Here is a 16,156-nt window from a genome sequence, read left to right as displayed (position 1 = left end):
TTTGGGGGCTCCTCCTCCTAGTCATTCTGTTGATGGGTGTTTGAGGGAATGTATAGAGTCCAAATTATTGACCAGAACCCAAGCAGGATGCACCTGTTTTCTTGGGACCTTAGGGTTGCTGGCCTCTTGTTTTCCCAGCCTGTCTTCTGCGGGAGGGGCCTGCCGTGCTGTTACTCAGGCAACCCTGTTTGGGCGGAGTACCCCTGCCCCCCTGTGGCGGGGGATGGGCTCAGCCGGAATCAGTCTTTGGGGCTTTTGTTCTCTGGCGCCTTTCCCTGGCGGCTTTCCGCGTCTCTTCCGCGAGTCAGAGCAGAAGAGACTGTTTCCAACCCTCTGCCTCAGAGCAGAGAGACCTCAGTCTGTTCTTCAGTGAGCTCTCCAGGCCACACCGTCTCCGTTTCTGTCCGTGCTGCTATAAACTGCAGCGGCCTGGGTTGTGCGCCCCTCCGCAGTGCCCCCAGTCCTGCCTCCAGGTCCGGGCCCGTCTCTGCCCTTTGTGCTTCTAAAACTGCCAGCCGCTCCCAGTTCACGTGTGTGACCCCGCCGCTCGGGTTTCCGCCCCGGGGGCTGCAGTTCGCGGGCGCGACCCCGCCGGTCTGGTTTTCCATGCCGGGGGCTGCCCTAAAGTCCTTTCCCCACCACTACCAGTCTGCGAGTCTGTACCTGTCCCCAGCGATGGAGGCTGTCGCTCACCTGCGGTGTAGGATCCCCACGGCCAGGCTCCCTCCCGCTGCCGTTTATCCTCCGATATCTGCCCGCAGAATCACGGCTCTCCGCTTCGTACCTCAAAACCAACTGCCTGCGATATTCTGTTTGTACAGATCCAGATCTTCTTACATCTCAGGCTGGTTTCATGGGTGCTCAGAGTGGTCTGGTAGATATCCAGCTCAATTCTGGGGACCAGTTGAAATAGGGTCCCCTACTCCTCCGCCATCTTTTTTCCAAAACCCCTGCTATTTTTATTCTTGAGCAATACGAATCTTTTTTTTTTTTTTAAAGATTTTATTTATTTATTTGACAGAGAGATAGAGCCAGAGAGCACAAGCAGAGGGAATGACAGAGGGAGAGGGAGAAGCAGGCTCTGCACTGAGCAGGGAGCCTGATGCGGGACTCAATCCCAGGACCCTGGGATCATGACCTGAGCCGAAGGCAGACGCTTAACCATCTGAGCTACCCAGCCCTGAGCAATATGAATCTGTTGAACGAATTAGTCTTTCCTGTTGTAAGCCATCTCGTGCCCTTTTGGGAAAGAGATGCAGCACACGGGTTTCAAAATTATGCCAGTACTTATAGCAGGTAGTCACTGCAACAACACAAAGAGATGGGGGGCGGGGGAAATGGGAGAATCGGTGGGATGCTGGCAAGAGCTTTGGCCCTGGGGCCAGACTGCCCCTGTGCACATCCCAGCTCTGCCCATCACTCCCGGACGGCTCTCATGCACATTTGATAACCTTTCTGAGTGTCCTCAGTTGTAAATAGGGATCATCATTGTCTCTACTTTAAAAGATCACCCTGAGGATTAACGAGCATAGTTCCTGTAAACTACTTAGCATGGGATCTGCCACAGAATAAACCTCCAACTGTTTTTTTTTTTTTTTAAAGATTTTATTTATTTTTTTGACAGAGAGAGGCATAGCGAGAGCAGGAACACAAGCAGGGGGAGTGGGAGAGGGAGAAGCAGGCTTCCGCAGAGCAGGGAGCCCGATGCGGGACTCGATCCCAGGACCCTGGGATCATGACCTGAGCCGAAGGCAGACGCTTAACGACTGAGCCACCCAGGCGCCCTGTTTTTTTTTTTTTTTTTAAGATTTTATTTATTTATTTGAGAGAGAGAGAGAGAGAGAGTGCGCACAAGCAGGGGGAGCAGCAGGGGGAGAGGGAGAAAGCAGGCTCCCCACTGAACTGGGAGTCTGACACAGGACTCGATCCCAGGACCCGAGATCACGACCTGAGCTGAAGGCAGAGGCTTCACCGACTGAGCTACCCAGGCGCCCCCATCTCCAACTGCTTTGAAGGTATCGCACCGAACACTTGAGCCTGGGTGGCTGGACCATAAGACAAGAAGCAGGGAAAAAGGATTCAGTGTTAAGAGAATCGCGATGGTGGTGGCTGGGTGCATGCGCCTTGTTTAGAGTTTCCCCCAAGGCCTTGCCAGCCTGGGAGAGGACCAGTGGAGTCACATTGACAGTCACGACCTGTCCTTGGCTGGCTTCTATCCCCATCTGTTCACCAGGATTTCCAGAAGTCTGCAGGGCTCATCCAGTTATTTCTGGGAGCCCCCAGGGGCTTTTGCGTGGTGTTCGTGAAGGATCCGACCAACTTGAGGTGCTTTGTGTCCTCGGCGGGGTTCTCTGGCCCGGGCTCCCGCTCCCTGTCCCCTGGGTGTCCTCTGTCTGTGAGCTTGCCGGCGGCTGCCTCACACGTCACAGCTGCGGGGGCCCTCTGTGGGGCACCTACGTCCTGGGGACAGAGAAGGCTTTTCTAAGCAAGGCACACAATTCAGAAGCTATAAAGGAAAACACTGTCAAGTTTGACCTCATAAAAATAAAAATCTCCTGTAAGACAAATGACACCGTAAACAAAGCTAAAAGACAAGCAACAGACTGAGCTTTGAAGGGGAAAGAGGAAAATAATCTCAACTTTTCCCCACAGTGTCTCGGTATTGGAGGCAAAGGAGGAGGGATGATTTCCCTGAGGGTGGGGGCTGGTGCCGGGTCTACCCACTGGGCTGACTCTGAATTAATCTGACGATGCTTTCTCTATCAGCCAGAAATGAGATCATCCCTTCTAAGAGGACCGTATCGACAGTGGGGTCACTTTTCATGGCTTCCTGTTAAACAGAGTCCAGAGTGGGCCAGTAGCCTGACACAGCTTGCACAGAGCCCCGTGAATCACTTACTTGCCGGCGCATCCGCTACAAAATCCTCCTGGTTCCAGTTGAGCTTCTGAACCATCTCTATCCTCTCCCGGCCCTGATCCTAACCAGTGGATCCCCATCGCTGGCACAGCATGAAGAGTGCCATCCTGTTCCATGCCCCAGGAGGTGAGGAGGATGGGGGAACTCTGCCGGCTCTCAGCTGGGATGCTATTGCGCAGGATAAGGGGCAGCAGCAGGATGTGCGTGTTCATGGTATCTCAGATGGGTCTAGGTAACAGGGGCGTCCACCTCTCACCTGGCTCAGGTGCACGAACCACCCAAGCCTGGGGCCAGTGATGGATCCAGGGGGACCTCCCCCATAACCACCCTGCCAAGTGGCCGCCGATACCCTTGGGGTTCTGTGTGCCTGGGGAGTCCTGCAGGGGGTGTCCTTGGGGGAGGCCAGGTAGCTAGAAGCAGGGGTATGACAAATGCGGAGAGGGTGCATTCCACTCAGGTGAGGACTAGAGCGCTGGGTGGGTGAGGTCTCAAAACGCAGAGGCGGGACAGGCCCGCTCACGTGCTGGGCAGCCTGGGACTGCCGTCAGATCTAAGTCTGGTAAGTTCTATGCTTTCAGACAGGTCAAAACAAGTTCAGGACTGGGAACGCTCTGTCTGCTGGACTTGCTCACAGGCCACCAGGGTGATCCCCGAGGTCAGGGGGACTCCTGAAGGAGAGTTCCAGAGGTGGTGAGGATCTGCGGCTGTTCACGTGTTGCTGGGGTGGCCACGTGCATCTTCCTGCTGAGCGGTGGGCCCCCCACACCTCTGGCAGAGAGTGGGGATGGAAAGCAAGAACAGGGGGCCTGGCTGGAAGGATCAGGACTCTCCCCAAGGGCACCTCTGTGTTATCGTCAGGACCGGGTAGGCTCACCAGTGGGACACTGCCAAGGGCTGTGGGAACAATGGGGAAAGACCTGGTTGCCCCCAAGTGCTGCTGCCTGACCTTTGGCCACTTGAGGATGGACAGAACTCCAGCTAGTTGGGCTGTCCTTCTGGTCCAAGATGGCAGAGGGTGTCAGGTACAAATGGGAACCCTGACCTCTCACGGAAGAAGCCATGTGAGAGACTTACCTGGTGATCCTTCCAGGCACTGGGCCTCAGATGTGAACATGCTGACATTTCTTGTCTTTGAGAGTCAAAACCTCTTGGCTGGGATTCATCAGTTTCCTATGATGCCCAGGCTTGTCGGGCTGGGTGGGGGTCAGAAGGCACCCACAGTGGCCTCGGTGGTCTGAGCAAGGCAGCCTTCAGCATGTGGGTTCCCTCTGGAATTGACTTGAATTGGGACATTTTTGCAGGTGTTTGTGAGAAATGCCTCCCCTCCTGCAAAGCCCACGTCTGAGGCCAGCATTTCCATTACATGGGAAGGTGTGTTTGTTTGGGGGCTTAGACAACAGAGAATTTCTTTGCCTGTCATGTAAAAGTCCAGGGCTGGAGGGGCTCTGGAATGTTCATGGACTCTGGCTCCTGGCAGCTTATTTCCCCCCATCCTCAGGGTGCGCCTCTCGTCCTCATGGTCCAAGATGGCAGATCCACGTTTTAGGAAACAGTCTGGAGGATGGGATAAAGAAAGAGTACAAGGCAAGCTCCAACTTCCTTCTAAATAAGGCCCTAGGAGTGGCCACACACCACTTCAGGGCCAGGCCATAGTGACATGCTGCAAGGGAGGATGGAGCCTGCGGAACCTGGGTGCCTATATGGAGGGCATCCCGACTTGAACACGAGTGGAACCAATGGGCAGCACTTTAATTTTATTTAATAAGTTTAAGTAAGCTCTATGTGGGGCTCGAACTCACAACCCCGAGATCAAGAGTCACGTGCTCTACTGACCGACCCAGCCAACCGCCCCGACAGTATTTTTGATTCATGTAATATTCATATACGGCTTGCTATGTGCCAGTCACTATTCTAGCTAAGCATTTTATAGGTATTAATTCATTTAGTCCTTGTGAGAATCGACAAGGCACCTACAAGCAGCACCCCCATTTTATAGATGAACGGGAGAGGTTCGGCAACCAACTTGACGTTGCCCAGTTAAGTGTCTGAGCCGGGAGGGGACCCAGGCAACCTAGCTTTAAGTTAAGTTTGTGTGCTCAGCTCCGGTGCTCTTCTGCTAGTCACTGCCCTGGGGTTGCTGCCATGGGATTCACCTGCTGCTGCCCTTCACTAGGCTGTGCGGTGGCTTCGCGGGGCCGCCGGCCTCAGGGGTGAGTTCAGGAATTGAGCCACCTGGCTGCAGGTGCCCTTTGCTGCAACAGCACAGGACCAGCCCTGGGTGATGCGGGTCACTGCAGGAAGGGCATGAGTACCTCCCAGGAAGGATAAAGCAGCCCAGTGCTGGAAGCTGCCGGTGCTGTGGGATTTTGCCGGTGTGTATGGGACAAGTAGAGGGGGACAGGGCAGGTGCAGGGGAACCACAGAAAAAGTGACCGACGGCCCTGAGGATGAAAGTGCCCCTGCTGTAGCTCGGTGGATGGGGATCATCATGGCATAAAATGGGCCCCCTCTAGATAGACTCTGAGGACTGTGACCCTAGTGGTCTAGGGAGTGAGAGGCGACAGACCAGCGAGAGTCAGGGTTGCGATGTGGGGGCAGTGGCTTGTTGGACCGGGTGCTTAATTCTGTTCCCCTTTGAGAATTACTCACCTAGGGTGACCGGGAGGACCAGAGCCCTTGGGTCTTTCCACAGAGCCGACAGCCTGGGGGTGTGAGGAAAGACGGGGGCATCAAGCAAAGAGTTAACAAGGATCCAGGCTCCTCCCCAGGTCCTCTGGGTAGGACGACCACACGACGAGGTCTTCTTTTTCAGGGGACAGTGCCTGTCTTGGGAGACTCAGCTGAGAACAGGAATTCTGGTATCCAGCCTGCACAACCAGCCATGTCCCTCTCTTCCAGGGTCAAGGTTCTTTGCAAGGCTCTGAGGTTATAGCTTTTGCAGATGGTCTAACGGGGTGGGAGCATTTTTTCTTCTTTTCTGAAGCCCTTCCTTCTGCCCTGGCTGGGGAGGCTGAATCAGCGGGAAGAAATGAAAAGACATCACTTTTCTGCGGAGGCCCAGGTCCCTTTGTGTTTCCAAGTGTTGGGTCCCCCTCCGTCCTCAGGGAGTGAGTGTGTGCGTGTGAGTGCATGGCATGTTGGGAGGGCTGGGGCGGTGGGTTTCTGCTGGTCCTTAAGCTCTGTCCGTCAGATGCTACTGTGGGAGAAAAGAAGGGGAGCCAGGGTGTGGTGTGCAGCACCCCTACTGAGGGAAGGGCCAACCAGGAAAATGAAACCATTCAGAGTATTTAAGCAGAGGGAATTTAGTGCAGGGTATTGGCTACATGGCTTATAGAAGGGGCGAGAAGCCAACAAGGAGGCCATGAGGCGGACCCAACACTGTTAACAGCTGGGAGCCATTACCACTCCTAGGATGGAGACACAAGGCAAGAAGCAGGGTTCCTGAAACTCAGGGGCTGGGTCAGGTCACCCCACGGAGGGCCTGTAAGGCACGAGCTGGAGCCCCGGATGGAGACGCAGCTATTGTCAGAGATGCTACCCAAGGAGGGAGGACGGCAATGCCCTGGCTTCTCCCTTCCTCCTGCCCTCCAGTCTCCCATGAATGCCTCCTATAGTCCCAGGGGCCTGGGACACCCGGCCTGCAGGGACCAGCACCTGGGTACTAGGCGCAAGGAAGGGTTCTGAGGGCAGACAGATCTGGGACTGACAAGGAGAAACTGGAGGAGAAGCTGGTGGGGAGAGAAACGGGGAGGGGTGGGCTCCTGGGCTGGGAGCCCAGCCTGACTCCTGATAGTTGTGTGGGAGCAGGCCGTTGCTCTGGGGCTGCCGGGGCATCCTGCCGATGCCTGGGAGCTGAGAACACCCCAGCACTCTGCTGGGGTGCCTTGCTGGGGTGCTCTGCTCCTGGGTGAGGGGACAATCAGTCTGCTGGCCCCGCGTCCTCCAGGTGGGCCTGGGAGAAGTGGCAGAGGAGCTCCTGGAGCTGTCCTTTGTGGTTGGAGAGGGGCACATGGGTTGGAAGGTACGGCTCACTGGAGTGGTGTGGAGGGAGACGGGGCACCCGCAGAGGCCGCTGTAGGTGGCTCAGGCCGCGGGAGTAAGAGAACAGCATGGGTTTGCAGGATTTCCAGGAGGGAGAATCAAGAGGATTTGAACACTCTTTGGATGTGATCAGGGGCACATGACACGGGACACATTTTCCCTCCAGTCGGAGGAGGATGCAAAGATGGTCCTGGCTGCTGAAGTGTGATGCTGGTAGCCATGCCCTGGGGGGCCTTTCTGAGGGCAGGTCCCCATGTAACAAACATGCATATCCTGGTTCAGAGGGGGCTCCTGGGGAGAGACAAAAAATGAGCAGGCCCTACGGGAGGTCAAGTGGGGCTATGGAGACTGCCTGCTTCCCCCTTCCAGGAGGCCACAACCCTGGGGTCAGGGGGCTGCTGGGACAGCCTAGGAGCCCCACACTGGGTGGGTGTGGGGAGTCTCTGGAGCTCAGGGACCCAAGTCTGATCAGGGCAAGACCTCCCACTCAAGTCCAAGCCTGGGAACAAAGGCCTCAGCTGGCCACAGGCCTGTCCCTCAGACTGGTCCTGGAAGCTCTGCAGGGTCCTGGGACACCCTGACCTGTGCTCATCAGCCACAGAGACCAAGCCCGCTGGTCTGTAGGCTGTGAGCTTTTCTTCCCCGGCTGAGGATATGTGGTCAGTCCTTTCTGCCCCTGCTCAAACCCTGGTCTGGACGTCAGTGTCCCCTCTTCCTGCCCAGGCTCTGAGCTCACCCCTGGGCTTGCCTGCCATTCCTGGGAAAGAGGAATTACCAGCAGTCTCAGAACAGCATGGCTTCCTCCTGGACATGAGAAAGCAGAAATCAGAGGTGGCACTGTTGGGCTGTAAATCCTGGGCTCAGGTCAAAGACCTGGGTCCTGTTTGTCCCATTTCACAGATGGGGAAACATAGAGACCCAGAAACGAGATGATATTTACAGTCACTAGACAAAGATGGGAATAACTCTGTCTGTGGGCCCGGCCCTTGCAGGAGCTGAGTCTCACTGAGTTAATGACAGTCATGATGGAGTTCCTCTTACTTCCAGGACTCCTAGCTGCACCCCATGCTCCCCCTCAGCCCAGGTTCTTTCTCCCCTGCAGGGAGTCCTGACCCACGACAGGCTCTGCTTTCAGCCCCTTCACCCCAACCAGACTGTGGCTCCCCCGGGACGGAACTGGATCCTTTCTCCTCCGAGACCCCCAGTCCACAGCAAAGTCTTACAGACTTGAATTGAAGAAGATGTTCCTTTCACTGTGATGGGCCCAGACCCTGGAGCCTGGAGGGAAATGTGCCATTTAAATGATGGAGTTGCTGTTGCTGTCACCCCCAACTTGGAGAACTGTGACCTGGCCACCACCTTCTCCTGGCCCTGCCCAGGGGATCTGGGTAGGCTCTGAAGCAGAGAGAAGGAGCCTGGGACCCACTCTGGTGGGTTCCTGGGGGAGGCTCCCAAAGCTGGTCCTCCTGAAAGCCGAGAACCTGGCTTCCCTCTCTCGCAGGCTGCTCGTATCTTTTCCCCAATGGCCAGCAGGTGGTGCTGTGTCCCTAGCTTTGTGCAACCTCAGGTCTGGCTCTGCAGTTGGGCTCTGCCGTGTTGGAGGCTGGGCTGCAGCCTTGGGGGGACTCTGAATCCTGCCAAGGCCCCTTTGTGGCTCTCTTCCTGCCTCTGCTGGTGGTTTCTGGGGGGACAGGATGTCTCCCGGGGCTGGCAGAGCCAACACGAGCTCATGGCATGCTCCTCATCCCAGCTCCTTGCTATCCTGAGAGGTTTCTCGGCTGCCCAGGTGGCCTGTTCTCGGTGACCTGGGTGTTTCAGTCCCCGCCGATGGCGATGTGCCTGTGTACTGCAGTGCACACATCCGTTCAGGTACTCATCACACAACTGTGTGAAGTCGGTACCCATTGTCCGGATGAGAACACCAAGGTCAGGGTACTCAGCTAAGATGTGGCACAGCCAGACCTGCAGGATACTAGACTGTAGCCGTGTCCTGGAGGAATTACTGCTTTTAGGCAAACGGCCCCAAATCTGGGACCCTCCTTTCCTCCTCCCCCACCTCAACCCTGGGGCACTTTGACCATCCACACAAGACCCTGGGCTGAGCCAGAAGCGACAGCTCGAAGGAGCGGCCTGGGCCTGCCTGGGCGGGGTGGTGTCTTACCCTGACTTCACACGTGCAGTCAGCGCAGGGGGTGGGGGGCAGGACGAGGCAGTGACAGTGGGCACCAGGGCAGAAAGGGTGCCCGTCCTAGCCGCTGCTCTCCCACTCTGCTGCTGCTTCTTCACCCTGCTTCTCCCTTGCGCATCCCTCTCCCTCTTCCTGACCTCGTTTCCAGTTCCCGGCTATCTGGATGCCTCTCCCTCCCCAACTCTCTGTCCCCAGTTCTCCCTTTTACTCTGTCTCTGCTGCTCTGTCAGCTCGTCTTTCTCTCTTTTTGTGTCTCCGTCTCTCTCCAACAGAATCGGAGTTAAGTGACAAAAGAAAAATGATCCCCTCCTGCCAGGGTTATTAAAATCATGTTCTACAATTGAGCCGCCAGAAGAGCCCCAGTTAATGACGGATGATGAGGCCACAGCTTCCCCACAGCTGGGAGTGAGGCGATAGGCTCTGCGGCAGGATTACCACCAATTACTCTGGGCAGAGAGTGAGCGGCCCCTCTCCTTGCCTTCCAGATCTCCGCCCTCCTGCTCTGGGCAGATAAAGCCTCACTCCTGGCGGGGAGGCTGGTGCTGGGGCATGGGAGAGGAGGACACAGATCCCTGGGAGCCAGGCAGCCCTCCAGTTTGCAGGGATTATCTCAGTTTACCCAAGGCTTCCCCATCTCGCAGCGGCCTTGGGGGCAGGCAAGGCAGGATTCGGAGCCCTACGGAGATCAGCGGCTCAGAGAAGTTAGGTAACTTGTCCAAGGTCACACAGCCAGGAAGTGGCAGGGCTGGTACTTGAACTCCAAACTCCAGTGTCTTTTTTATTTCTTAGTCAGTGAAAGGAGCATTGGAAAAGAAAGGCTTTGTTTGGTAGAAAATGATAGACCTCGGTCAACCAGGTTTTGATCTAATTGGGACTGCAATAAGAGTAAGCAAGTATGGGGCGCCTGGATGGCTCAGTTGGGTAAGTGCCTGACTCTTGATTTTTGGCTCAGGTCATGATCTCAGGGTGGTGAGATCAAGCCCCGTGTCGGGCTCTGTGCTCAGTAAGGAGTCAGCTTGAGATTCTCTCCTTCTCCCTTTGCCCCTCCCCCCATGCTGTCTCTGTCTCCCTCTCTCTCTCTCTCTCTCAAATAAATAAATAAATAAATAAATAATAAATGAAATCTTAAAAAAGAAAAGAGTAAGCAAGTACATTGCAGTGAAGTGGATTTGAGTTAGACACTGGGAAGGACTTCCCAAAGGAGTAAGCACTAACATAGATGAACGAGAGTCTGTGGTTTTGCCTTCTCTGGTCGTCTTTCAGAACAAGAGGAACCATCTTGCTAGTCTTTCTAAGCTAGACAGGGTTCTGGAGCTATAGAAATCCAACCAATCCAAGGGGGTTTGAGGGTCTAGGGATGGGCTATGACAGAGTCAGGGAGACTTGACAGGGTAAATTGCAGAAGAGATAAGGAGGCCCATTTGTTAGACCTAGGCTCAAGGCCCAGAGCCCTGGGAGTGAGGGTGGGGGATGCCGGGGCCCTCAGGATCCAGACGCTGCCTGTGTGGGTGGGGGGTCACATCTCAGAAGCCCTCTCCTGGGCAGCTCATTCAAGTTTCCCATCCTCTCTTTGGGTAGACCACTGAGGAATCATCATCCTGATTTTGCAGATGAGGAAAAAGTCTCCCAGAGGGGAGTGGGTTAGGTAGGGTCAGATTATGAGGTAAGACCTTGATGTCCCAGCTCCATACTCTGGTTCTTTCCATGCCACCAGGCTGGGAGGAGGCCAGTGGGGGCTGCAGCGTCCCAGAGGGCTGCGAGCCGCCTCCTGACCGATCCCACATCCTGCACTGGCCTGACCACTTGCTCCCCAGTGGTCCCCCCCAGGGGTTGGGGGGCTGGTTCCAGCACCGCAGTCTGTGCAGAATGAATGACTATCTCTTTCCCATCTGGATTCTATTATTTTTCAGTTTATTCTGGTCAAAAAGCACAAGATGAACGTCTAGAGGAAAAAAAATATAATCTTTGAGAAAATTGAAAATACGTATCATCGTTTGGGGCTGGGGGGCTGGGGGCCCCGCAGGCTGGTTCTCCCTGACTGACTGCTGGGGGCCTGGCTCGGCCCATGTCTGCACACGTGGCTTCTCTGCCCCACCCCCCCGGGATCCACAGGGCACCTCTTTCCCACCCTTGAGGCTCTGTTCAGGACCTGGTCTCCGGGGTGTATGTGGTGGGGGGCTGGGAGGGAAGAGAAGTGGAGCCACAGGCCCTCAGTTTCCTTCCCTGGGAACATGGGCCTGTTCTGGATATTTCTGTGACCTCCAGATTGTTCCATGGAGGAGAGAAACCCGCCTTAGTGCCATTAGCTAAGGTAGATTGAACCTTTATTATGGACCAGGCATCTTCGAACCTTCTGTGTATTCCAGGTACTGTTCATCTTCTGGGTGTGAGGAACCCTCTATGCTAGTATCACTGTGTCCTTTCATAGATGAGGAAGCAGACACAGACAGCTTAAGGAGCGTGTCCAAGTTCACATAGCGAGGCAATGGCAGAACCATTCAAATCCAAGTAGTCGAACTCCAGAGTTCGCTGCGCAACCACTAAGCCGTGAAGCCTCCTTTCTTGGAAGGAGACAGGGGAGGAGGAGGAGAGAATGTGCACCTAGGTGAGTATGTGAGTGGTTATAGTGTATGTCCCAGAGTAGAACGGTGTAGACTACGTAGCTCTGTGTCCTTGTGTCCTTCTTAGTGTCCTTGACTGTATGCAACTATATTTGTTCATCCATCCATCGGTCTACCAGCCTCCTACCTACTCACATCCATCTCTCTCTCTCTCCCTATCACCTACCATCCATTATCTATTTACCCATTACTTACCCATCCATCCATTTATTATCTATTTATCTTTTCCATCCGTTCATTCCCCATTCATCCATCCATTTATCTATGTATCTATCATCTGTTTTTAACTCTGGGCTCACATGTATGTGGGGCCACTGCCAAGCATGTCTGTGCATACGCATGCATACGTCTGAGTGCATGTGATAGGTGTCGGTATATATCCGCTGTCCAGACAGGTGGCCCCCTCCACCCCCTCACTGGAGACGCTTCCCCCACACCTGGAAAGTGACCTGAGGGAGGGGAGAGAGGCCCAGCCTCAGCGGGCCTGCCCTGGGCCTTGGCTCCCCTCCGAAGCCCCAGTGGAGAGTTAATTAAATCCTTTCCCCAACAAGTGTGATCATTAGTGCTGATGGCCGGCTGCAGCTCGCCGGGCAGCTGAAGAGGTCCTGTCGGGGGTGGGGGTGGGAGGCTGGTGTTTGTGTGCGTGTGTGCCCGCGCGCTAGGGATGCACCATCTCTGAGCCTTGCCGGGAGCACTTACATGACCCTGTGCGAGAGGAACAGTGACGTGAAGAGGGCCCCATGGGGCTGTGTCATGCGACGGCCCCCGTCCGTGCGCTCCAGGTTTGGGTGTCCACGGTGTGTGCATGACCGGGTGCTCCGGGGCGTGCTCTGGGCGTCTCCAGGTGTCCCTGGACGCGCGTACCGGTGAGTGTGCACCTCTGTGCGTGTGTCACAAAGAGCCGGGAGCAGCAGGGCAGCCGCCTTCCGGGGCCTGACTGACACCCCTTGCAAATAAATGTGACAATGAAATATAGTCCTGGAATTGCTTTGGATGCTCCGTCAAGCAGGCAACGCGGAATAGGTGAAGTTGTAAAACGTTCCCTGGGGAGCCGCTGCGGCTGAGTGACAGCCTGTTCCCGGCTCCGCCTCTCTGCCTGGCGCTGCCGGGACCCTCGTGCGCCCCCACTCCCACCCCTGCTGGGGGGGACAGTCTGTCTGGCAAGACTTCTTTGCTTGACCTTGGTCTCCCCACTCCTCAGCATGTAGAACCCCAGCATCAGGCCGTGTCCAGTCTCCCCCCTCCTCCCTGAGGCCATGGCCATGTCTCCTCCTGAGACCGGCGATCTGGGGCTGGGGTCGTGTCTTCCCCTCCCAGACTGGATGTCTTGAGGGCACGGCCATGGCACCCCCTCTCCGACTGGGCTCCCCGAGGACACAGCCAGATCCGCCCCCCCACCCCCCTGTCAGGCTCTGCCTCCCTCTCTGACTGGGGCTTCCTTGAGAGTGGAGAGGTTTGCTCTGAGATTGAGAGACCCCCTGAAGAGGGTGTCAGGTGTCCCCAGGCACCCCCAGCTACCCCCCCAGCTTGCACCTTGTGAATGCATATCTGGGAGTGTGCACATTTGGAGGCCGAAGAGCAAAGTTTGTATGAGCCTTGGCTTTGGAGACCCGGGTTCGGATCCCACATCTGCTGACTTCTAGCTGTGACCTCCGAGGCCGCCCCTGCCGGCCCAGCGCTCCGGGGTAGAGTGGAGGGAGAAGGAGCTTCCGCAGAGCCGCCGTGCTGCTTGGGGCTCTGGCTGCAGGGTGAGTGGGATGCCTTTTTCCACAAAGATGCTTTCGCTCAGTAGGCCACGGGCCCTCCCAGGCAGCCCCTGGTTCTAGCCTGGTAGCCCAGAGCGCACCTCGTGAAAGCCACGCCTGAAGAGCGGCATGGGCCACAGTGTGTGGAGGGCGTGCTGCAGACAAGTGAGACAGGGCCCTGAAGCACTTGCTCGGTGCTCGGCCTGTGGGGACCGCCCCCTGGGGCGAAGGCTTCTAGTCTGCTCTCGGTGGGCAATGAGCGTCAGAGTCCTCTCTGGGCCTGAAGGCCGCGTGGGGGACACTTTGGTGTCTTTGTTTCGCCTTTTTAGTTGTGGGGGTGGCCATCTGTCCTGAGAGCCAGAGGGTGTATGTGTGTGTGTGAGAGAGAGAGAGACAGAGAGAGAAGAGAGGGAGAGGGAAGGGAGGGGGAGAGAGAGAGAGTGAGGAGAGAGGCAGGGAGAGAGACAGGGAGAGAGGAAGGGAGGGAGGGAGAGAGAGAAGAGGAGGAGGAGGAGGAGGAGGAGGAGGAGAAACACAGGAGAGAGAGAGACTGGGAGAGAGGGAGGGAGGGAGGCGGGAGAGAGAGAGAGGAAGAGGAGGAGAGACACAGGAGAGAGAGAGACTGGGAGAGAGGAAGAGAGGGAGGGAGAGAGCGATAGAGAGAGAGAGAGGAGAAGCTCTGGCAAAGAAGACAGGGTGGAGTAGGGAGGGGGCATGATTAGGAGCCTGGCCCTTTTCCCTCAAGCTGGGCCCTCTCAGTCTTCTGACAGGAACATCCCTGGGGTTTCCACTGCCCTTTCTGGGACCGTTCCTGCATCTCTCTGTGCACAAGGGATTCCAGGCCGTGTGTCCAGACTGTCCACAGGGGCACGCTCTTGCCATCTGCCCTGCCTCTCCCACTGCAGCCCATCCCTGCTCCTGTGCAGGCCACAGCCTGTCACACTGGGCAGTGGCATGTCCCCTGTTCAGAGCCTACAACACCATGAACCTCACGAGGACCTGGACCATGGCTTCTTCACGGCGACGTCCTCAGCTCCTGGCACATAAGAGCTGCTTCATAAACAGTGGTCTCATAACTGTGTTTTCATATCGGGATCCATCCTTCCAAAGCTGTGGCTTCTAGCATTGTGCATGGCATGACGAAAATTAAGACCAAGATTGCTTGGCTGGCAGAATGTTCTGGAGGTCTCATTGATAGTGTATTCCACGGGATGAGGGTCGGCAAAGTCTTGGGTCCAGCTTGACTCCGAGAGGAAGATTTCCTCTTGGCCTTTATAAGCCCTAAAGGGGCAATAACGTCCATATCTCCTTCTACCAATTTCATCTCCATTTTCATGCGACACCTGGGCCTTGGCAGGGGAGGGAATTTGTAGCTGTGACTTTTGCTCTTTGTCTTGGAGGCTTTTCGCTCCGCCTTTAATCTTCCAAATAGGCCATCAGTTGACCCCTTGGTGCCCTCAGCCAAACTTGAAAATTCTGGGATTCTAGACTGCAGACCAGACAGTTGGGAATGGACATTTCCACCTTTCCCACCTGAACACTTGTTTATCATCAGACCCGGTTTGGACGCCTCTGGGTTTAACAGAGGTGTGCATTCTGGCCAATTTCTTCAGGAAGAAAAAGAACAAAGGGAAAAGCCATTATGCCGAGATGTATGATCGCTTGAAACTACTCTGGCTTTCCCTGGGAAGGGAATGGGGGAGGGAGCCAAGTTTCAAAGTGTCTGCCCACGCCTGGGTCGCTGCTAATTTCATTTTAATATTAGACCATGGTATGATGAATAATTATATACCTCCACAGAGCGAAAGAAAGATGGAAAGAAGGTGTGTACAGGGAGGCAAAGAGCAGGTGGGTCAGAAGTGAGGGTTTGGCTCTTCTGCTTAATAGCGGGGTGACTGCGCAGAACTTACTTAGCGACTCTGTGCCTCAGTTTCCTCGCCTGTAAGACAAGAATGGCACTTACTTTACAGGGCATTTGTAAGTATGAAATGAGATTATGCATATCAGGTGCTAAGTCTCGAGACTTCAATATATGAATTTTGGGCGGTGGGGCACAACTCAGCCCGTAACATTGGGAGAGAATAATTCTCCAGCACAGTTTTCTCTGTCCAGAACACCTTGACCTGGCCCCGTTCCAGTGTCCTCATCTGTAGGATGGGGATAAATGGTACCTATCTTACAGTTGTTCTGAAAATTAAATCAGGTAATCTCTGGAAGTTCTTAGGGTGGTGCCTGACACAGTCTGTGCTCCATAAACATTAGCCGTTTTTATGACCATTTATGATTCTATATTATTAACAGGTTTACATTTGCTGCATTACGGGTGATGCTGAACCTCTAATGATGGTCAGTCCGGGCAGCCGGGATGGTGAGCGAGGTGCGAACCTCTGACGTGGGCTTCCTGCTCAGCACCCATGGGCTTAGAAAACTCTACCCCTGAGATCCGACCTTGAACCCCAGAGCTCCCTTGCTGAGCAGGAATTCTCTCTGTAACCCCCTGACAAGCACAGCAGGTTGTTTTTTGTTTTGTTTTTTTCATACCTCCAGGGATGGGGAGCTCATTTCCTCCCAGGACACCATTGATAGAAAGTTCTTTCCGACTGCTACCCTGAGCAGTGGCATGTCCTTCTTGCCCACGCTTCCT

The 16,156-nt window shown here is 55.3% G+C and overlaps 1 long non-coding RNA gene across 1 annotated transcript; it reads left to right on the top strand.

The window, feature by feature from the left end:
- Positions 1-2,773: 2,773 nt before the first annotated feature.
- Positions 2,774-12,742, top strand: LOC118545704 (uncharacterized). Its single transcript, XR_013448271.1, has 2 exons — positions 2,774-3,043; positions 8,061-12,742. It is a non-coding gene; the product is annotated as an uncharacterized LOC118545704 (long non-coding RNA).
- The last annotated feature ends 3,414 nt before the right edge of the window (positions 12,743-16,156 follow it).

The sequence above is a fragment of the Halichoerus grypus genome, chromosome 5, assembly GCF_964656455.1.
Source record: "Halichoerus grypus chromosome 5, mHalGry1.hap1.1, whole genome shotgun sequence".
Taxonomy (NCBI): Eukaryota; Metazoa; Chordata; class Mammalia; order Carnivora; family Phocidae; genus Halichoerus; species Halichoerus grypus.
This window is presented reverse-complemented; position numbering and strand designations above follow the sequence as displayed.